Source organism: Phyllobates terribilis, unplaced genomic scaffold (genome assembly GCF_046119375.1).
Source record: "Phyllobates terribilis strain yellow unplaced genomic scaffold, ASM4611937v1 Scaffold_9__5_contigs__length_417890890, whole genome shotgun sequence".
Taxonomy (NCBI): Eukaryota; Metazoa; Chordata; class Amphibia; order Anura; family Dendrobatidae; genus Phyllobates; species Phyllobates terribilis.
Genome location: NW_027362769.1, coordinates 410,840,293 through 410,866,243, shown reverse-complemented (window position 1 = coordinate 410,866,243; position 25,951 = coordinate 410,840,293). Strand labels below are relative to the sequence as shown.

The 25,951-nt window shown below is 40.6% G+C and overlaps 1 protein-coding gene across 3 annotated transcripts in view; it reads right to left on the bottom strand.

The window, feature by feature from the left end:
* LOC141162668 (uncharacterized) overlaps nucleotides 1-25,951 on the bottom strand; it is a 193,508-nt gene that overhangs the window by 97,622 nt on the left and 69,935 nt on the right. The window lies entirely within an intron of this gene.

Here is a 25,951-nt window from a genome sequence, read left to right as displayed (position 1 = left end):
GTCCTATGTAACACCACATTTAACACAGTGATAACTCTCTGTGTACAGATAATGTAGTAGATGTCACCCGCAGTCCTATGTAACACCACAGATAACACAGTGATAACTCTCTGAGTACAGATAATGTAGTAGATGTCACCTGCAGTCCTATGTAACACCACAGATAACACAGTGATAACTCTCTGAGTACAGATAATGTAGTAGATGTCACCTGCAGTCCTATGTAACACCACAGATAACACAGTGATAACTCTCTGAGTACAAATAATGTAGTAGATGTCACCTGCAGTCCTATGTAACACCACAGATAACACAGTGATAACTCTCTGAGAAAAGATAATGTAGTAGATGTCATCTGCAGTCCTATGTAACACCACATTTAACACAGTGATAACTCTCTGTGTACAGATAATGTAGTAGATGTCACCCGCAGTCCTATGTAACACCACAGATAACACAGTGATAACTCTCTGAGTACAGATAATGTAGTAGATGTCACCTGCAGTCCTATGTAACACCACAGATAACACAGTGATAACTCTCTGAGTACAGATAATGTAGTAGATGTCACCCGCAGTCCTATGTAACACCACAGATAACACAGTGATAACTCTCTGAGTACAGATAATGTAGTAGATGTCACCTGCAGTCCTATGTAACACCACAGATAACACAGTGATAACTCTCTGAGTACAGATAATGTAGTAGATGTCACCCGCAGTCCTATGTAACACCACAGATAACACAGTCATAACTCTCTGAGTACAGATAATGTAGTAGATGTCACCCGCAGTCCTATGTAACACCACAGATAACACAGTGATAACTCTCTGAGTACAGATAATGTAGTAGATGTCACCTGCAGTCCTATGTAACACCACAGATAACACAGTGATAACTCTCAGTGTACAGATAATGTAGTAGATGTCACCTGCAGTACTATGTAACACCACAGATAACACAGTGATAACTCTCTGAGAACAGATAATGTAGTAGATGTCACCTGCAGTCCTATGTAACTCCACAGATAACACAGTGATATCTCTCTGAGTACAGATAATGTAGTAGATGTCACCTGCAGTCCTATGTAACACCACAGATAACACAGTGATAACTCTCTGAGTACAGATAATGTAGTAGATGTCACCTGCAGTCCTATGTAACACCACAGATAACACACTGATAACTCTCTGAGTACAGATAATGTAGTAGATGTCACCTGCAGTCCTATGTAACACCACAGATAACACAGTGATAGCCCTCTGAGTACAGATAATGTAGTAGATGTCACCCGCAGTCCTATGTAACACCACAGATAACACAGTGATAACTCTCTGTGTACAGATAATGTAGTAGATGTCACCCGCAGTCCTATGTAACACCACAGATAACACAGTGATAACTCTCTGTGTACAGATAATGTAGTAGATGTCACCTGCAGTCCTATGTAACACCACAGATAACACAGTGATATCTCTCTGAGTACAGATAATGTAGTAGATGTCACCCGCAGTCCTATGTAACACCACAGATAACACAGTGATAACTCTCTGTGTACAGATAATGTAGTAGATGTCACCCGCAGTCCTATGTAACACCACAGATAACACAGTGATAACTCTCTGTGTACAGATAATGTAGTAGATGTCACCCGCAGTCCTATGTAACACCACAGATAAAACAGTGATAACTCTCTGTGTACAGATAATGTAGTAGATGTCACCTGCAGTCCTATGTAACACCACAGATAACACAGTGATATCTCTCTGAGTACAGATAATGTAGTAGATGTCACCTGCAGTCCTATGTAACACCACAGATAACACAGTGATAACTCTCTGAGTACAGATAATGTAGTAGATGTCACCTGCAGTCCTATGTAATACCACAGATAACACAGTGATAACTCTCTGAGTACAGATAATGTAGTAGATGTCACCTGCAGTCCTATGTAACTCCACAGATAACACAGTGATAACTCTCTGAGTACAGATAATGTAGTAGATGTCACCTGCAGTCCTATGTAACACCACAGATAACACAGTGATATCTCTCTGAGTACAGATAATGTAGTAGATGTCATCTGCAGTCCTATGTAACACCACAGATAACACAGTGATAACTCTCTGAGTACAGATAATGTAGTAGATGTCACCTGCAGTCCTATGTAACACCACAGATAACACAGTGATAGCTCTCTGAGTACAGATAATGTAGTGGATGTCACCTGCAGTCCTATGTAACACTACAGATAACACAGTGATAACTCTCTGAGTACAGATAATGTAGTAGATGTCACCTGCAGTCCTATGTAACACCACAGATAACACAGTGATAGCTCTCTGAGTACAGATAATGTAGTAGATGTCACCTGCAGTCCTATGTAACACCACAGATAACACAGTGATAACTCCTGTGTACAGATAATGTAGTAGATGTCACCCACAGTCCCATGTAACACCACAGATAACACAGTGATAACTCTCTGAGTACAGATAATGTAGTAGATGTCACCTGCAGTCCTATGTAACACCACAGATAACACAGTGATAACTCTCTGAGTACAGATAATGTAGTAGATGTCACCTGCAGTCCTATGTAACACCACAGATAACACAGTGATAACTCTCTGAGTACAGATAATGTAGTAGATGTCACCTGCAGTCCTACGTAACTCCACAGATAACACAGTGATAACTCTCTGAGTACAGATAATGTAGTGGATGTCACCTGCAGTCCTATGTAACACCACAGATAACGCAGTGATCACTCTCTGAGTACAGATAATGTAGTAGATGTCACCTGCAGTCCTATGTAACACCACAGATAACACAGTGATAACTCCTGTGTACAGATAATGCAGTAGATGTCACCCGCAGTCCTATGTAACACCACAGATAACACAGTGATAACTCTCTGAGTACAGATAATGTAGTAGATGTCACCTGCAGTCCTATGTAACACCACAGATAACACAGTGATAACTCTCTGAGTACAGATAATGTAGTAGATGTCACCCGCAGTCCTATGTAACACCACAGATAACACAGTGATAACTCTCTGAGTACAGATAATGTAGTAGATGTCACCTGCAGTCCTATGTAACACCACAGATAACACAGTGATATCTCTCTGAGTACAGATAATGTAGTAGATGTCACCTGCAGTCCTATGTAACACCACAGATAACACAGTGATAACTCTCTGAGTACAGATAATGTAGTAGATGTCACCTGCAGTCCTATGTAACACCACAGATAACACAGTGATAACTCTCTGAGTACAGATAATGTAGTAGATGTCACCTGCAGTCCTATGTAACACCACAGATAACACAGTGATAACTCTCTGAGAAAAGATAATGTAGTAGATGTCACCTGCAGTCCTATGTAACACCACAGATAACACAGTGATAACTCTCTGTGTACAGATAATGTAGTAGATGTCACCCGCAGTCCTATGTAACACCACAGATAACACAGTGATAACTCTCTGTGTACAGATAATGTAGTAGATGTCACCCGCAGTCCTATGTAACACCACAGATAACACAGTGATAACTCTCTGAGTACAGATAATGTAGTAGATGTCACCTGCAGTCCTATGTAACACCACAGATAACACAGTGATAACTCTCTGAGTACAGATAATGTAGTAGATGTCACCCGCAGTCCTATGTAACACCACAGATAACACAGTGATAACTCTCTGAGTACAGATAATGTAGTAGATGTCACCTGCAGTCCTATGTAACACCACAGATAACACAGTGATAACTCTCTGAGTACAGATAATGTAGTAGATGTCACCCGCAGTCCTATGTAACACCACAGATAACACAGTGATAACTCTCTGAGTACAGATAATGTAGTAGATGTCACCTGCAGTCCTATGTAACACCACAGATAACACAGTGATAACTCTCAGTGTACAGATAATGTAGTAGATGTCACCTGCAGTCCTATGTAACACCACAGATAACACAGTGATAACTCTCTGAGTACAGATAATGTAGTAGATGTCACCTGCAGTCCTATGTAACTCCACAGATAACACAGTGATATCTCTCTGAGTACAGATAATGTAGTAGATGTCACCTGCAGTCCTATGTAACACCACAGATAACACAGTGATAACTCTCTGAGTACAGATAATGTAGTAGATGTCACCTGCAGTCCTATGTAACACCACAGATAACACAGTGATAACTCTCTGAGTACAGATAATGTAGTAGATGTCACCTGCAGTCCTATGTAACACCACACATAACACAGTGATATCTCTCTGAGTACAGATAATGTAGTAGATGTCACCTGCAGTCCTATGTAACACCACAGATAACACAGTGATAACTCTGAGTACAGATAATGTAGTAGATGTCACCTGCAGTCCTATGTAACACCACAGATAACACAGTGATAACTCTCTGTGTACAGATAATGTAGTAGATGTCACCCGCAGTCCTATGTAACACCACAGATAACACAGTGATAGCTCTCTGAGTACAGATAATGTAGTAGATGTCACCTGCAGTCCTATGTAACACCACAGATAACACAGTGATAACTCTCTGAGTACAGATAATGTAGTAGATGTCACCTGCAGTCCTATGTAACACCACAGATAACACAGTGATAGCTCTCTGAGTACAGATAATGTAGTAGATGTCACCCGCAGTCCTATGTAACACCACAGAAACACAGTGATAACTCTCTGAGTACAGATAATGTAGTAGATGTCACCTGCAGTCCCATGTAACACACAGATAACACAGTGATAACTCTCTGAGTACAGATAATGTAGTAGATGTCACCCGCAGTCCTATGTAACACCACAGATAACACAGTGATAACTCTCTGTGTACAGATAATGTAGTAGATGTCACCCGCAGTCCTATGTAACACCACAGATAACACAGTGATAACTCTCTGAGTACAGATAATGTAGTAGATGTCACCTGCAGTCCTATGTAACACCACAGATAACACAGTGATAACTCTCTGTGTACAGATAATGTAGTAGATGTCACCTGCAGTCCTATGTAACACCACAGATAACACAGTGATAACTCTCTGAGTACAGATAATGTAGTAGATGTCACCTGCAGTCCTATGTAACACCACAGATAACACAGTGATAACTCTCTGTGTACAGATAATGTAGTAGATGTCACCTGCAGTCCTATGTAACACCACAGATAACACAGTGATAACTCTCTGAGTACAGATAATGTAGTAGATGTCACCTGCAGTCCTATGTAACACCACAGATAACACAGTGATATCTCTCTGAGTACAGATAATGTAGTAGATGTCACCTGCAGTCCTATGTAACACCACAGATAACACAGTGATAACTCTCTGTGTACAGATAATGTAGTAGATGTCACCTGCAGTCCTATGTAATACCACAGATAACACAGTGATAACTCTCTGAGTACAGATAATGTAGTAGATGTCACCTGCAGTCCTATGTAACTCCACAGATAACACAGTGATAACTCTCTGAGTACAGATAATGTAGTAGATGTCACCTGCAGTCCTATGTAATACCACAGATAACACAGTGATAACTCTCTGAGTACAGATAATGTAGTAGATGTCACCTGCAGTCCTATGTAACTCCACAGATAACACAGTGATAACTCTCTGAGTACAGATAATGTAGTAGATGTCACCTGCAGTCCTATGTAACACCACAGATAACACAGTGATATCTCTCTGAGTACAGATAATGTAGTAGATGTCACCTGCAGTCCTATGTAACACCACAGATAACACAGAGATAACTCTCTGAGTACAGATAATGTAGTAGATGTCACCTGCAGTCCTATGTAACACCACAGATAACACAGTGATAGCTCTCTGAGTACAGATAATGTAGTAGATGTCACCTGCAGTCCTATGTAACACCACAGATAACACAGTGATAGCTCTCTGAGTACAGATAATGTAGTGGATGTCACCTGCAGTCCTATGTAACACCACAGATAACACAGTGATAACTCTCTGAGTACAGATAATGTAGTAGATGTCACCTGCAGTCCTATGTAACACCACAGATAACACAGAGATAACTCTCTGAGTACAGATAATGTAGTAGATGTCACCCGCAGTCCCATGTAACACCACAGATAACACAGTGATAACTCTCTGAGTACAGATAATGTAGTAGATGTCACCTGCAGTCCTATGTAACACCACAGATAACACAGTGATAACTCTCTGAGTACAGATAATGTAGTAGATGTCACCTGCAGTCCTATGTAACACCACAGATAACACAGTGATAACTCTCTGAGTACAGATAATGTAGTAGATGTCACCTGCAGTCCTATGTAACACCACAGATAACACAGTGATAGCTCTCTGAGTACAGATAATGTAGTAGATGTCACCCGCAGTCCTATGTAACACCACAGATAACACAGTGATAACTCTCTGTGTACAGATAATGTAGTAGATGTCACCCGCAGTCCTATGTAACACCACAGATAACACAGTGATAACTCTCTGAGTACAGATAATGTAGTAGATGTCACCTGCAGTCCTATGTAACACCACAGATAACACAGTGATAACTCTCTGAGTACAGATAATGTAGTAGATGTCACCCGCAGTCCTATGTAACACCACAGATAACACAGTGATAGCTCTCTGAGTACAGATAATGTAGTAGATGTCACCCGCAGTCCTATGTAACACCACAGAAACACAGTGATAACTCTCTGAGTACAGATAATGTAGTAGATGTCACCTGCAGTCCCATGTAACACCACAGATAACACAGTGATAACTCTCTGAGTACAGATAATGTAGTAGATGTCACCCGCAGTCCTATGTAACACCACAGATAACACAGTGATAACTCTCTGTGTACAGATAATGTAGTAGATGTCACCCGCAGTCCTATGTAACACCACAGATAACACAGTGATAACTCTCTGAGTACAGATAATGTAGTAGATGTCACCTGCAGTCCTATGTAACACCACAGATAACACAGTGATATCTCTCTGAGTACAGATAATGTACTAGATCTCACCTGCAGTCCTATGTAACACCACAGATAACACAGTGATAACTTTCTGAGTATAGATAATGTAGTAGATGTCACCTGCAGTCCTATGTAACACCACAGATAACACAGTGATAACTCTCTGAGTACAGATAATGTAGTAGATGTCACATGCAGTCCTATGTAACACCACAGATAACACAGTGATAACTCTCTGAGTACAGATAATGTAGTAGATGTCACCTGCAGTCCTATGTAACACCACAGATAACACAGTGATAGCTCTCTGAGTACAGATAATGTAGTAGATGTCACCTGCAGTCCTATGTAACACCACATATAACACAGTGATAACTCTCTGTGCACAGATAATGTAGTAGATGTCACCCGCAGTCCTATGTAACACCACAGATAACACAGTGATATCTCTCTGAGTACAGATAATGTAGCAGATGTCACCAGCAGTCCTATGTAACACCACAGATAACACAGTGATAGTTCTCTGAGTACAGATAATGTAGTAGATGTCACCTGCAGTCCTATGTAACACCACAGATAACACAGTGATAGCTCTCTGAGTACAGATAATGTAGTGGATGTCACCTGCAGTCCTATGTAACACCACAGATAACACAGTGATAACTCTCTGAGTACAGATAATGTAGTAGATGTCACCTGCAGTCCTATGTAACACCACAGATAACACAGTGATAGCTCTCTGAGTACAGATAATGTAGTAGATGTCACCTGCAGTCCTATGTAACACCACAGATAACACAGTGATAACTCCTGTGTACAGATAATGTAGTAGATGTCACCCGCAGTCCCATGTAACACCACAGATAACACAGTGATAACTCTCTGAGTACAGATAATGTAGTAGATGTCACCTGCAGTCCTATGTAACACCACAGATAACACAGTGATAACTCTCTGAGTACAGATAATGTAGTAGATGTCACCTGCAGTCCTATGTAACACCACAGATAACACAGTGATAACTCTCTGAGTACAGATAATGTAGTAGATGTCACCTGCAGTCCTATGTAACACCACAGATAACACAGTGATAGCTCTCTGAGTACAGATAATGTAGTAGATGTCACCTGCAGTCCTATGTAACACCACAGATAACACAGTGATAGCTCTCTGAGTACAGATAATGTAGTAGATGTCACCCGCAGTCCTATGTAACACCACAGATAACACAGTGATAACTCTCTGTGTACAGATAATGTAGTAGATGTCACCAGCAGTCCTATGTAACACCACAGATAACACAGTGATAACTCTCTGAGTACAGATAATGTAGTAGATGTCACCTGCAGTCCTATGTAACACCACAGATAACACAGTGATAACTCTCTGAGTACAGATAATGTAGTAGATGTCACCCGCAGTCCTATGTAACACCACAGATAACACAGTGATAACTCTCTGAGTACAGATAATGTAGTAGATGTCACCTGCAGTCCCATGTAACACCACAGATAACACAGTGATAACTCTCTGAGTACAGATAATGTAGTAGATGTCACCCGCAGTCCTATGTAACACCACAGATAACACAGTGATAACTCTCTGTGTACAGATAATGTAGTAGATGTCACCCGCAGTCCTATGTAACACCACAGATAACACAGTGATAACTCTCTGAGTACAGATAATGTAGTAGATGTCACCTGCAGTCCTATGTAACACCACAGATAACACAGTGATATCTCTCTGAGTACAGATAATGTACTAGATCTCACCTGCAGTCCTATGTAACACCACAGATAACACAGTGATAACTCTCTGAGTATAGATAATGTAGTAGATGTCACCTGCAGTCCTATGTAACACCACAGATAACACAGTGATAACTCTCTGAGTACAGATAATGTAGTAGATGTCACATGCAGTCCTATGTAACACCACAGATAACACAGTGATAACTCTCTGAGTACAGATAATGTAGTAGATGTCACCTGCAGTCCTATGTAACACCACAGATAACACAGTGATAGCTCTCTGAGTACAGATAATGTAGTAGATGTCACCTGCAGTCCTATGTAACACCACATATAACACAGTGATAACTCTCTGTGCACAGATAATGTAGTAGATGTCACCCGCAGTCCTATGTAACACCACAGATAACACAGTGATAACTCTCTGAGTACAGATAATGTAGTAGATGTCACCTGCAGTCCTATGTAACACCACAGATAACACAGTGATAGCTCTCTGAGTACAGATAATGTAGTAGATGTCACCTGCAGTCCTATGTAACACCACATATAACACAGTGATAACTCTCTGTGCACAGATAATGTAGTAGATGTCACCCGCAGTCCTATGTAACACCACAGATAACACAGTGATATCTCTCTGAATACAGATAATGTAGCAGATGTCACCAGCAGTCCTATGTAACACCACAGATAACACAGTGATATCTCTCTGAGTACAGATAATGTAGTAGATGTCACCTGCAGTCCTATGTAACAGCACAGATAACACAGTGATAACTCTCTGAGTACAGATAATGTAGTAGATGTCACCTGCAGTCCTATGTAACACCACAGATAACACAGTGATAACTCTCTGAGTACAGATAATGTAGTAGATGTCACCCGCAGTCCTATGTAACACCACAGATAACACAGTGATAACTCTCTGAGTACAGATAATGTAGTAGATGTCACCTGCAGTCCTATGTAACACCACAGATAACACAGTGATATCTCTCTGAGTACAGATAATGGAGATGTCACCTGCAGTCCTATGTAACACCACAGATAACACAGTGATAACTCTCTGAGTACAGATAATGTAGTAGATGTCACCCGCAGTCCTATGTAACACCACAGATAACACAGTGATAACTCTCTGAGTACAGATAATGTAGTAGATGTCACCTGCAGTCCTATGTAACACCACAGATAACACAGTGATATCTCTCTGAGTACAGATAATGTAGTAGATGTCACCTGCAGTCCTATGTAACACCACAGATAGCACAGTGATATCTCTCTGAGAACAGATAATGTAGTAGATGTCATCTGCAGTCCTATGTAACTCCACAGATAACACAGTGATAACTCTCTGAGTACAGATAATGTAGTAGATGTCACCTGCAGTCCTATGTAACACCGCAGATAACACAGTGATATCTCTCTGAGTACAGATAATGTAGTAGATGTCACCTGCAGTCCTATGTAACACCACAGATAACACAGTGATAACTCTCTGAGTACAGATAATGTAGTAGATGTCACCTGCAGTCCTATGTAACACCACAGATAACACAGTGATAACTCTCTGAGTACAGATAATGTAGTAGATGTCACCCGCAGTCCTATGTAACACCACAGATAACACAGTGATAACTCTCTGTGTACAGATAATGGAGATGTCACCTGCAGTCCTATGTAACACCACAGATAACACAGTGATAACTCTCTGAGTACAGATAATGTAGTAGATGTCACCCGCAGTCCTATGTAACACCACAGATAACACAGTGATATCTCTCTGAGTACAGATAATGTAGTAGATGTCACCTGCAGTCCTATGTAACACCACAGATAGCACAGTGATATCTCTCTGAGAACAGATAATGTAGTAGATGTCACCTGCAGTCCTATGTAACTCCACAGATAACACAGTGATATCTCTCTGAGTACAGATAATGTAGTAGATGTCACCTGCAGTCCTATGTAACACCACAGATAACACAGTGATAACTCTCTGAGTACAGATAATGTAGTAGATGTCATCTGCAGTCCTATGTAACACCACAGATAACACAGTGATAACTCTCTGAGTATAGATAATGTAGTAGATGTCACCTGCAGTCCTATGTAACACCACAGATAACACAGTGATAGCTCTCTGAGTACAGATAATGTAGTAGATGTCACCCGCAGTCCTATGTAACACCACAGATAACACAGTGATATCTCTCTGAGTACAGATAATGTCGTAGATGTCACCTGCAGTCCTATGTAACACCACAGATAACACAGTGATAACTCTCTGAGTACAGATAATGTAGTAGATGTCACATGCAGTCCTATGTAACACCACAGATAACACAGTGATAACTCTCTGAGAACAGATAATGTAGTAGATGTCACCTGCAGTCCTATGTAATACCACAGATAACACAGTGATAACTCTCTGAGTACAGATAATGTAGTAGATGTCATCTGCAGTCCTATGTAACACCACAGATAACACAGTGATAACTCTCTGAGTACAGATAATGTAGTAGATGTCACCTGCAGTCCTATGTAACACCACAGATAACACAGTGATAACTCTCTGAGTACAGATAATGTAGTAGATGTCACCTGCAGTCCTATGTAACACCACAGATAACACAGTGATAACTCTCTGAGTACAGATAATGTAGTAGATGTCACCTGCAGTCCTATGTAACACCACAGGTAACACAGTGATAACTCTCTGAGTACAGATAATGTAGTAGATGTCACCTGCAGTCCTATGTAACACCACAGATAACACAGTGATATCCCTCTGAGCACAGATAATGTAGTAGATATCACCTGCAGTCCTATGTAACACCACAGGTAACACAGTGATAACTCTCTGAGTACAGATAATGTAGTAGATGTCACCTGCAGTCCTATGTAACACCACAGATAACACAGTGATATCTCTCTGAGTACAGATAATGTAGTAGATGTCACCTGCAGTCCTATGTAACACCACAGATAACACAGTGATATCTCTCTGAGTTCAGATAATGTAGTAGATGTCACCTGCAGTCCTATGTAACACCACAGATAACACAGTGATAACTCTCTGAGTACAGATAATGTAGTAGATGTCACATGCAGTCCTATGTAACACCACAGATAACACAGTGATAACTCTCTGAGTACAGATAATGTAGTAGATGTCACCTGCAGTCCTATGTAACACCACAGATAACACAGTGATAACTCTCTGAGTACAGATAATGTAGTAGATGTCACCTGCAGTCCTATGTAACACCACAGATAACACAGTGATAACTCTGAGTAGAGATAATGTAGTAGATGTCACCCGCAGTCCTATGTAACACCACAGATAACACAGTGATAACTCTCTGAGTACAGATAATGTAGTAGATGTCACATGCAGTCCTATGTAACACCACAGATAACACAGTGATATCTCTCTGAGTACAGATAATGTAGATGTCACCTGCAGTCCTATGTAACACCACAGATAACACAGTGATAACTCTGAGTACAGATAATGTAGTAGATGTCACCTGCAGTCCTATGTAACTCCACAGATAACACAGTGATAACTCTCTGAGTACAGATAATGTAGTAGATGTCACCTGCAGTCCTATGTAACTCCACAGATAACACAGTGATAACTCTCTGAGTACAGATAATGTAGTAGATGTCACCTGCAGTCCTATGTAACACCACAGATAACACAGTGATATCTCTCTGAGTACAGATAATGTAGTAGATGTCACCTGCAGTCCTATGTAACTCCACAGATAACACAGAGATAACTCTCTGAGTACAGATAATGTAGTAGATGTCACCTGCAGTCCTATGTAACACCACAGATAACACAGTGATAACTCTCTGAGTACAGATAATGTAGTAGATGTCACCTGCAGTCCTATGTAACACCACAGATAACACAGTGATAACTCTCTGAGTACAGATAATGTAGTAGATGTCACCTGCAGTCCTATGTAACACCACAGATAACACAGTGATAACTCTCTGAGTACAGATAATGTAGTAGATGTCACCTGCAGTCCTATGTAACACCACAGATAACACAGTGATAACTCTCTGAGTACAGATAATGTAGTAGATGTCACCTGTAGTCCTATGTAACACCACAGATAACACAGTGATCACTCTCTGAGTACAGATAATGTAGTAGATGTCACCTGCAGTCCTATGTAACACCACAGATAACACAGTGATAACTCTCTGAGTACAGATAATGTAGTAGATGTCACCTGCAGTCCTATGTAACACCACAGATAACACAGTGATAACTCTCTGAGTACAGATAATGTAGTAGATGTCACCTGCAGTCCTATGTAACACCACAGATAACACAGTGATAACTCTCTGAGTACAGATAATGTAGTAGATGTCAACTGCAGTCCTATGTAACACCACAGATAACACAGTGATAACTCTCTGAGTACAGATAATGTAATAGATGTCACCTGTAGTCCTATGTAACACCACAGATAACACAGTGATAACTCTCTGAGTACAGATAATGTAGTAGATGTCACCTGCAGTCCTATGTAACACCGCAGATAACACAGTGATAACTCTCTGAGTACAGATAATGTAGTAGATGTCACATGCAGTCCTATGTAACACCACAGATAACACAGTGATAACTCTGAGTAGAGATAATGTAGTAGATGTCACCTGCAGTCCTATGTAACACCACAGATAACACAGTGATAACTCTCTGAGTACAGATAATGTAGTAGATGTCACCTGCAGTCCTATGTAATACCACAGATAACACAGTGATATCTCTCTGAGTACAGATAATGTAGTAGATGTCACCTGCAGTCCTATGTAACACCACAGATAACACAGTGATAACTCTGAGTAGAGATAATGTAGTAGATGTCACCTGCAGTCCTATGTAACACCACAGATAACACAGTGATAACTCTCTGAGTACAGATAATGTAGTAGATGTCACATGCAGTCCTATGTAATACCACAGATAACACAGTGATATCTCTCTGAGTACAGATAATGTAGTAGATGTCACCTGCAGTCCTATGTAACACCACAGATAACACAGTGATAACTCTCTGAGTACAGATAATGTAGTAGATGTCACCTGCAGTCCTATGTAACACCACAGATAACACAGTGATGACTCTCAGAGTACAGATAATGTAGTAGATGTCACCTGCAGTCCTATGTAACACCACAGATAACACAGTGATAACTCTCTGAGTACAGATAATGTAGTAGTTGTCACCTGCAGTCCTATGTAACACCACAGATAACACAGTGATATCTCTCTGAGTACAGATAATGTAGTAGATGTCACCTGCAGTCCTATGTAACTCGACAGATAACACAGAGATAACTCTCTGAGTACAGATAATGTAGATGTCACCTGCAGTCCTATGTAACACCGCAGATAACACAGTGATAACTCTCTGAGTACAGATAATGTAGTAGATGTCACATGCAGTCCTATGTAACAACACAGATAACACAGTGATAACTCTCTGAGTACAGATAATGTAGTAGATGTCACCTGCAGTCCTATGTAACACCACAGATAACACAGTGATATCTCTCTGAGTACAGATAATGTAGTAGATGTCACCTGCAGTCCTATGTAACACCACAGATAACACAGTGACAACTCTCTGAGTACAGATAATGTAGTAGATCTCACCTGCAGTCCTATGTAACACCACAGATAACACAGTGATAACTCTCTGAGTACAGATAGTGTAGTAGATGTCACCTGCAGTCCTATGTAACACCAGAGATAACACAGTGATAACTCTGAGTACAGATAATGTAGTAGTTGTCACCTGCAGTCCTATGTAACTCCACAGATAACACAGTGATAACTCTCTGAGTACAGATAATGTAGTAGATGTCATCTGCAGTCCTATGTAACACCACAGATAACACAGTGATAACTCTCTGAGTACAGATAATGTAGTAGATCTCACCTGCAGTCCTATGTGACACCACAGATAACACAGTGATAACTCTCTGAGTACAGATAATGTAGCAGATGTCACCTGCAGTCCTATGTAACACCACAGATAACACAGTGATATCTCTCTGAGTACAGATAATGTAGTAGATGTCACCTGCAGTCCTATGTAACACCACAGATAACACAGTGATAACTCTCTGAGTACAGATAATGTAGTAGATGTCACCTGCAGTCCTATGTAACACCACAGATAACACAGTGATAACTCCCTGAGTACAGATAATGTAGTAGATGTCATCTGCAGTCCTATGTAACACCACAGATAACACAGTGATATCTCTCTGAGTACAGATAATGTAGTAGATGTCACCTGCAGTCCTATGTAACACCGCAGATAACACAGTGATAACTTTCTGAGTACAGATAATGTAGTAGATGTCACCTGCAGTCCTATGTAATACCACAGATAACACAGTGATAACTCTCTGAGTACAGATAATGTAGTAGATGTCACCTGCAGTCCTATGTAACACCACAGATAACACAGTGATAACTCTCTGAGTACAGATAATGTAGTAGATGTCACCTGCAGTCCTATGTAACACCACAGATAACACAGTGATAACTCTCTGAGTACAGGTAATGTAGTAGATGTCACCTGCAGTCCTATGTAACGCCACAGATAACACAGTGATAACTCTCTGAGTACAGATAATGTAGTAGATATCACCTGCAGTCCTATGTAACACCACAGATAACACAGTGATCACTCTCTGAGTACAGATAATGTAGTAGATGTCACCTGCAGTCTTATGTAACACCACAGATAACACAGTGATAACTCTCTGAGTACAGATAATGTAGTAGATGTCACCTGCAGTCCTATGTAACACCACAGATAACACAGTGATAACGCTCTGAGTACAGATAATGTAGTAGATGTCACCTGCAGTCCTATGTAACACCACAGATAACACAGTGATAACTCTCTGAGTACAGGTAATGTAGTAGATGTCACCTGCAGTCCTATGTAACGCCACAGATAACACAGTGATAACTCTCTGAGTACAGATAATGTAGTAGATGTCACCTGCAGTCCTATGTAACGCCACAGATAACACAGTGATAACTCTCTGAGTACAGATAATGTAGTAGATGTCACCTGCAGTCCTATGTAACACCACAGATAACACAGTGATAACTCTCTGAGTACAGGTAATGTAGTAGATGTCACCTGCAGTCCTATGTAACGCCACAGATAACACAGTGATAACTCTCTGAGTACAGATAATGTAGTAGATATCACCTGCAGTCCTATGTAACACCACAGATAACACAGTGATAACTCTCTGAGTACAGGTAATGTAGTAGATGTCACCTGCAGTCCTATGTAACGCCACAGATAACACAGTGATAACTCTCTGAGTACAGGTAATGTAGTAGATGTCACCTGCAGTCCTATGTAACGCCACAGATAACACAGTGATAACTCTCTGAGTACAGATAATGTAGTAGATATCACCTGCAGTCCTATGTAACACCACAGATAACACAGTGATAACTCTCTGAGTACAGATAATGTAGTAGATGTCACCTGCAGTCCTATGTAACACCACAGATAACACAGTGATAACTCTCTGAGTACAGGTAATGTAGTAGATGTCACCTGCAGTCCTATGTAACGCCACAGATAACACAGTGATAACTCTCTGAGTACAGATAATGTAGTAGATGTCACCTGCAGTCCTATGTAACGCCACAGATAACACAGTGATAACTCTCTGAGTACAGATAATGTAGTAGATGTCACCTGCAGTCCTATGTAACACCACAGATAACACAGTGATAACTCTCTGAGTACAGGTAATGTAGTAGATGTCACCTGCAGTCCTATGTAACGCCACAGATAACACAGTGATAACTCTCTGAGTACAGATAATGTAGTAGATATCACCTGCAGTCCTATGTAACACCACAGATAACACAGTGATAACTCTCTGAGTACAGGTAATGTAGTAGATGTCACCTGCAGTCCTATGTAACGCCACAGATAACACAGTGATAACTCTCTGAGTACAGGTAATGTAGTAGATGTCACCTGCAGTCCTATGTAACGCCACAGATAACACAGTGATAACTCTCTGAGTACAGATAATGTAGTAGATATCACCTGCAGTCCTATGTAACACCACAGATAACACAGTGATAACTCTCTGAGTACAGATAATGTAGTAGATGTCACCTGCAGTCCTATGTAACACCACAGATAACACAGTGATAACGCTCTGAGTACAGATAATGTAGTAGATGTCACCTGCAGTCCTATGTAACACCACAGATAACACAGTGATAACTCTCTGAGTACAGGTAATGTAGTAGATGTCACCTGCAGTCCTATGTAACGCCACAGATAACACAGTGATAACTCTCTGAGTACAGATAATGTAGTAGATGTCACCTGCAGTACTATGTAACACCACAGATAACACAGTGATAACTCTCTGAGTACAGGTAATGTAGTAGATGTCACCTGCAGTCCTATGTAACGCCACAGATAACACAGTGATAACTCTCTGAGTACAGATAATGTAGTAGATGTCACCTGCAGTCCTATGTAACACCACAGATAACACAGTGATAACGCTCTGAGTACAGATAATGTAGTAGATGTCACCTGCAGTCCTATGTAACACCACAGATAACACAGTGATCACTCTCTGAGTACAGATAATGTAGTAGATGTCACCTGCAGTCCTATGTAACACCACAGATAACACAGTGATATCTCTCTGAGTACAGATAATGTAGTAGATCTCACCTGCAGTCCTATGTAACACCACAGATAACACAGTGATAACTCTCTGAGTACAGATAATGTAGTAGATGTCACCTGCAGTCCTATGTAACACCACAGATAACACAGTGATAACTCTGAGTACAGATAATGTAGTAGTTGTCACCTGCAGTCCTATGTAACTCCACAGATAACACAGAGATAACTCTCTGAGTACAGATAATGTAGTAGATGTCACCTGCAGTCCTATGTAACACCACAGATAACACAGTGATATCTCTCTGAGTACAGATAATGTAGTAGATCTCACCTGCAGTCCTATGTAACACCACAGATAACACAGTGATAACTCTCTGAGTACAGATAATGTAGTAGATGTCACCTGCAGTCCTATGTAACACCACAGATAACACAGTGATAACTCTCTGAGTACAGATAATGTAGTAGATGTCACCTGCAGTCCTATGTAACACCACAGATAACACAGTGATAACTCTCTGAGTACAGATAATGTAGTAGATGTCACCTGCAGTCCTATGTAACACCACAGATAACACAGTGATAACTCTCTGAGTACAAATAATGTAGTAGATGTCACCTGCAGTCCTATGTAACACCACAGATAACACAGTGATATCTCTCTGAGTACAGATAATGTAGTAGATGTTACCTGCAGTCCTATGTAACACCACAGATAACACAGTGATAACTCTCTGAGTACAGATAATGTAGTAGATGTCACCTGCAGTCCTATGTAACACCACAGATAACACAGTGATATCTCTCTGAGTACAGATAATGTAGTAGATGTCACCTGCAGTCCTATGTAACACCACAGATAACACAGTGATAACTCTCTGAGTACAGATAATGTAGTAGATGTCACCTGCAGTCCTATGTAACACCACAGATAACACAGTGATAACTCTCTGAGTACAGATAATGTAGTAGATGTCACCTGCAGTCCTATGTAACACCACAGATAACACAGTGATAACTCTCTGAGTACAGATAATGTAGTAGATGTCACCTGCAGTCCCATGTAACACCACAGATAACACAGTGATAACTCTCTGAGTACAGATAATGTAGTAGATGTCACCTGCAGTCCTATGTAACACCACAGATAACACAGTGATAACTCTCTGAGTACAGATAATGTAGTAGATGTCACCTGCAGTCCTATGTAATACCACAGATAACACAGTGATATCTCTCTGAGTACAGATAATGTAGTAGATGTCACCTGCAGTCCTATGTAACACCACAGATAACACAGTGATAACTCTGAGTAGAGATAATGTAGTAGATGTCACCTGCAGTCCTATGTAACACCACAGATAACACAGTGATAACTCTCTGAGTACAGATAATGTAGTAGATGTCACATGCAGTCCTATGTAATACCACAGATAACACAGTGATATCTCTCTGAGTACAGATAATGTAGTAGATGTCACCTGCAGTCCTATGTAACACCACAGATAACACAGTGATAACTCTCTGAGTACAGATAATGTAGTAGATGTCACCTGCAGTCCTATGTAACACCACAGATAACACAGTGATGACTCTCAGAGTACAGATAATGTAGTAGATGTCACCTGCAGTCCTATGTAACACCACAGATAACACAGTGATAACTCTCTGAGTACAGATAATGTAGTAGTTGTCACCTGCAGTCCTATGTAACACCACAGATAACACAGTGATATCTCTCTGAGTACAGATAATGTAGTAGATGTCACCTGCAGTCCTATGTAACTCGACAGATAACACAGAGATAACTCTCTGAGTACAGATAATGTAGATGTCACCTGCAGTCCTATGTAACACCGCAGATAACACAGTGATAACTCTCTGAGTACAGATAATGTAGTAGATGTCACATGCAGTCCTATGTAACAACACAGATAACACAGTGATAACTCTCTGAGTACAGATAATGTAGTAGATGTCACCTGCAGTCCTATGTAACACCACAGATAACACAGTGATATCTCTCTGAGTACAGATAATGTAGTAGATGTCACCTGCAGTCCTATGTAACACCACAGATAACACAGTGACAACTCTCTGAGTACAGATAATGTAGTAGATCTCACCTGCAGTCCTATGTAACACCACAGATAACACAGTGATAACTCTCTGAGTACAGATAATGTAGTAGATGTCACCTGCAGTCCTATGTAACACCAGAGATAACACAGTGATAACTCTGAGTACAGATAATGTAGTAGTTGTCACCTGCAGTCCTATGTAACTCCACAGATAACACAGTGATAACTCTCTGAGTACAGATAATGTAGTAGATGTCATCTGCAGTCCTATGTAACACCACAGATAACACAGTGATAACTCTCTGAGTACAGATAATGTAGTAGATCTCACCTGCAGTCCTATGTAACACCACAGATAACACAGTGATAACTCTCTGAGTACAGATAATGTAGCAGATGTCACCTGCAGTCCTATGTAACACCACAGATAACACAGTGATATCTCTCTGAGTACAGATAATGTAGTAGATGTCACCTGCAGTCCTATGTAACACCACAGATAACACAGTGATAACTCTCTGAGTACAGATAATGTAGTAGATGTCACCTGCAGTCCTATGTAACACCACAGATAACACAGTGATAACTCCCTGAATACAGATAATGTAGTAGATGTCATCTGCAGTCCTATGTAACACCACAGATAACACAGTGATATCTCTCTGAGTACAGATAATGTAGTAGATGTCACCTGCAGTCCTATGTAACACCGCAGATAACACAGTGATAACTTTCTGAGTACAGATAATGTAGTAGATGTCACCTGCAGTCCTATGTAATACCACAGATAACACAGTGATAACTCTCTGAGTACAGATAATGTAGTAGATGTCACCTGCAGTCCTATGTAACACCACAGATAACACAGTGATAACTCTCTGAGTACAGATAATGTAGTAGATGTCACCTGCAGTCCTATGTAACACCACAGATAACACAGTGATAACTCTCTGAGTACAGGTAATGTAGTAGATGTCACCTGCAGTCCTATGTAACGCCACAGATAACACAGTGATAACTCTCTGAGTACAGATAATGTAGTAGATATCACCTGCAGTCCTATGTAACACCACAGATAACACAGTGATCACTCTCTGAGTACAGATAATGTAGTAGATGTCACCTGCAGTCTTATGTAACACCACAGATAACACAGTGATAACTCTCTGAGTACAGATAATGTAGTAGATGTCACCTGCAGTCCTATGTAACACCACAGATAACACAATGATAACGCTCTGAGTACAGATAATGTAGTAGATGTCACCTGCAGTCCTATGTAACACCACAGATAACACAGTGATAACTCTCTGAGTACAGGTAATGTAGTAGATGTCACCTGCAGTCCTATGTAACGCCACAGATAACACAGTGATAACTCTCTGAGTACAGATAATGTAGTAGATGTCACCTGCAGTCCTATGTAACGCCACAGATAACACAGTGATAACTCTCTGAGTACAGATAATGTAGTAGATGTCACCTGCAGTCCTATGTAACACCACAGATAACACAGTGATAACTCTCTGAGTACAGGTAATGTAGTAGATGTCACCTGCAGTCCTATGTAACGCCACAGATAACACAGTGATAACTCTCTGAGTACAGATAATGTAGTAGATATCACCTGCAGTCCTATGTAACACCACAGATAACACAGTGATAACTCTCTGAGTACAGGTAATGTAGTAGATGTCACCTGCAGTCCTATGTAACGCCACAGATAACACAGTGATAACTCTCTGAGTACAGGTAATGTAGTAGATGTCACCTGCAGTCCTATGTAACGCCACAGATAACACAGTGATAACTCTCTGAGTACAGATAATGTAGTAGATATCACCTGCAGTCCTATGTAACACCACAGATAACACAGTGATAACTCTCTGAGTACAGATAATGTAGTAGATGTCACCTGCAGTCCTATGTAACACCACAGATAACACAGTGATAACGCTCTGAGTACAGATAATGTAGTAGATGTCACCTGCAGTCCTATGTAACACCACAGATAACACAGTGATAACTCTCTGAGTACAGGTAATGTAGTAGATGTCACCTGCAGTCCTATGTAACGCCACAGATAACACAGTGATAACTCTCTGAGTACAGATAATGTAGTAGATGTCACCTGCAGTACTATGTAACACCACAGATAACACAGTGATAACTCTCTGAGTACAGGTAATGTAGTAGATGTCACCTGCAGTCCTATGTAACGCCACAGATAACACAGTGATAACTCTCTGAGTACAGATAATGTAGTAGATGTCACCTGCAGTCCTATGTAACACCACAGATAACACAGTGATAACGCTCTGAGTACAGATAATGTAGTAGATGTCACCTGCAGTCCTATGTAACACCACAGATAACACAGTGATCACTCTCTGAGTACAGATAATGTAGTAGATGTCACCTGCAGTCCTATGTAACACCACAGATAACACAGTGATATCTCTCTGAGTACAGATAATGTAGTAGATCTCACCTGCAGTCCTATGTAACACCACAGATAACACAGTGATAACTCTCTGAGTACAGATAATGTAGTAGATGTCACCTGCAGTCCTATGTAACACCACAGATAACACAGTGATAACTCTGAGTACAGATAATGTAGTAGTTGTCACCTGCAGTCCTATGTAACTCCACAGATAACACAGAGATAACTCTCTGAGTACAGATAATGTAGTAGATGTCACCTGCAGTCCTATGTAACACCACAGATAACACAGTGATATCTCTCTGAGTACAGATAATGTAGTAGATCTCACCTGCAGTCCTATGTAACACCACAGATAACACAGTGATAACTCTCTGAGTACAGATAATGTAGTAGATGTCACCTGCAGTCCTATGTAACACCACAGATAACACAGTGATAACTCTCTGAGTACAGATAATGTAGTAGATGTCACCTGCAGTCCTATGTAACACCACAGATAACACAGTGATAACTCTCTGAGTACAGATAATGTAGTAGATGTCACCTGCAGTCCTATGTAACACCACAGATAACACAGTGATAACTCTCTGAGTACAAATAATGTAGTAGATGTCACCTGCAGTCCTATGTAACACCACAGATAACACAGTGATATCTCTCTGAGTACAGATAATGTAGTAGATGTTACCTGCAGTCCTATGTAACACCACAGATAACACAGTGATAACTCTCTGAGTACAGATAATGTAGTAGATGTCACCTGCAGTCCTATGTAACACCACAGATAACACAGTGATATCTCTCTGAGTACAGATAATGTAGTAGATGTCACCTGCAGTCCTATGTAACACCACAGATAACACAGTGATAACTCTCTGAGTACAGATAATGTAGTAGATGTCACCTGCAGTCCTATGTAACACCACAGATAACACAGTGATAACTCTCTGAGTACAGATAATGTAGTAGATGTCACCTGCAGTCCTATGTAACACCACAGATAACACAGTGATAACTCTCTGAGTACAGATAATGTAGTAGATGTCACCTGCAGTCCCATGTAACACCACAGATAACACAGTGATAACTCTCTGAGTACAGATAATGTAGTAGATGTCACCTGCAGTCCTATGTAACACCACAGATAACACAGTGATAACTCTCTGAGTACAGATAATGTAGTAGATGTCACCTGCAGTCCTATGTAACACCACAGATAACACAGTGATAACTCTCTGAGTACAGATAATGTAGTAGATGTCACCTGCAGTCCTATGTAACACCACAGATAACACAGTGATATCTCTCTGAGTACAGATAATGTAGTAGATGTCACCTGCAGTCCTATGTAACACCACAGATAACACAGTGATAACTCTCTGAGTACAGATAATGTAGTAGATGTCACCTGCAGTCCTATGTAACACCACAGATAACACAGTGATATCTCTCTGAGTACAGATAATCTAGTAGATGTCACCTGCAGTCCTATGTAACACCACAGATAACACAGTGATAACTCTCTGAGAACAGATAATGTAGTAGATGTCACCTGCAGTCCTATGTAATACCACAGATAACACAGTGATATCTCTCTGAGTACAGATAATGTAATAGATGTCACCTGCAGTCCTATGTAACACCACAGATAACACAGTGATAACTCTCTGAGTACAGATAATGTAGTAGATGTCACCTGCAGTCCTATGTAACACCACAGATAACACAGTGATATCTCTCTGAGTACAGATAATGTAATAGATGTCACCTGCAGTCCTATGTAATAACACAGATAACACAGTGATAACTCTCTGAGTACAGATAATGTAGTAGTTGTCACCTGCAGTCCTATGTAACACCACAGATAACACAGTGATAACTCTCTGTGTACAGATAATGTAGTAGATGTCACCTGCAGTCCTATGTAACACCACAAATAACACAGTGATAACTCTGAGTAGAGATAATGTAGTAGATGTCACCTGCAGTCCTATGTAATACCACAGATAACACAGTGATAACTCTCTGAGTACAGATAATGTAGTAGATGTCATCTGCAGTCCTATGTAACACCACAGATAACACAGTGATAACTCTCTGAGTACAGATAATGTAGTAGATCTCACCTGCAGTCCTATGTAACACCACAGATAACACAGTGATAACTCTCTGAGTACAGATAATGTAGCAGATGTCACCTGCAGTCCTATGTAACACCACAGATAACACAGTGATATCTCTCTGAGTACAGATAATGTAGTAGATGTCACCTGCAGTCCTATGTAACACCACAGATAACACAGTGATAACTCTCTGAGTACAGATAATGTAGTAGATGTCACCTGCAGTCCTATGTAACACCACAGATAACACAGTGATAACTCCCTGAATACAGATAATGTAGTAGATGTCATCTGCAGTCCTATGTAACACCACAGATAACACAGTGATATCTCTCTGAGTACAGATAATGTAGTAGATGTCACCTGCAGTCCTATGTAACACCGCAGATAACACAGTGATAACTTTCTGAGTACAGATAATGTAGTAGATGTCACCTGCAGTCCTATGTAATACCACAGATAACACAGTGATAACTCTCTGAGTACAGATAATGTAGTAGATGTCACCTGCAGTCCTATGTAACACCACAGATAACACAGTGATAACTCTCTGAGTACAGATAATGTAGTAGATGTCACCTGCAGTCCTATGTAACACCACAGATAACACAGTGATAACTCTCTGAGTACAGGTAATGTAGTAGATGTCACCTGCAGTCCTATGTAACGCCACAGATAACACAGTGATAACTCTCTGAGTACAGATAATGTAGTAGATATCACCTGCAGTCCTATGTAACACCACAGATAACACAGTGATCACTCTCTGAGTACAGATAATGTAGTAGATGTCACCTGCAGTCTTATGTAACACCACAGATAACACAGTGATAACTCTCTGAGTACAGATAATGTAGTAGATGTCACCTGCAGTCCTATGTAACACCACAGATAACACAATGATAACGCTCTGAGTACAGATAATGTAGTAGATGTCACCTGCAGTCCTATGTAACACCACAGATAACACAGTGATAACTCTCTGAGTACAGGTAATGTAGTAGATGTCAGCTGCAGTCCTATGTAACGCCACAGATAACACAGTGATAACTCTCTGAGTACAGATAATGTAGTAGATGTCACCTGCAGTCCTATGTAACACCACAGATAACACAGTGATAACTCTCTGAGTACAGGTAATGTAGTAGATGTCACCTGCAGTCCTATGTAACGCCACAGATAACACAGTGATAACTCTCTGAGTACAGATAATGTAGTAGATATCACCTGCAGTCCTATGTAACACCACAGATAACACAGTGATAACTCTCTGAGTACAGGTAATGTAGTAGATGTCACCTGCAGTCCTATGTAACGCCACAGATAACACAGTGATAACTCTCTGAGTACAGGTAATGTAGTAGATGTCACCTGCAGTCCTATGTAACGCCACAGATAACACAGTGATAACTCTCTGAGTACAGATAATGTAGTAGATATCACCTGCAGTCCTATGTAACACCACAGATAACACAGTGATAACTCTCTGAGTACAGATAATGTAGTAGATGTCACCTGCAGTCCTATGTAACACCACAGATAACACAGTGATAACGCTCTGAGTACAGATAATGTAGTAGATGTCACCTGCAGTCCTATGTAACACCACAGATAACACAGTGATAACTCTCTGAGTACAGGTAATGTAGTAGATGTCACCTGCAGTCCTATGTAACGCCACAGATAACACAGTGATAACTCTCTGAGTACAGATAATGTAGTAGATGTCACCTGCAGTACTATGTAACACCACAGATAACACAGTGATAACTCTCTGAGTACAGGTAATGTAGTAGATGTCACCTGCAGT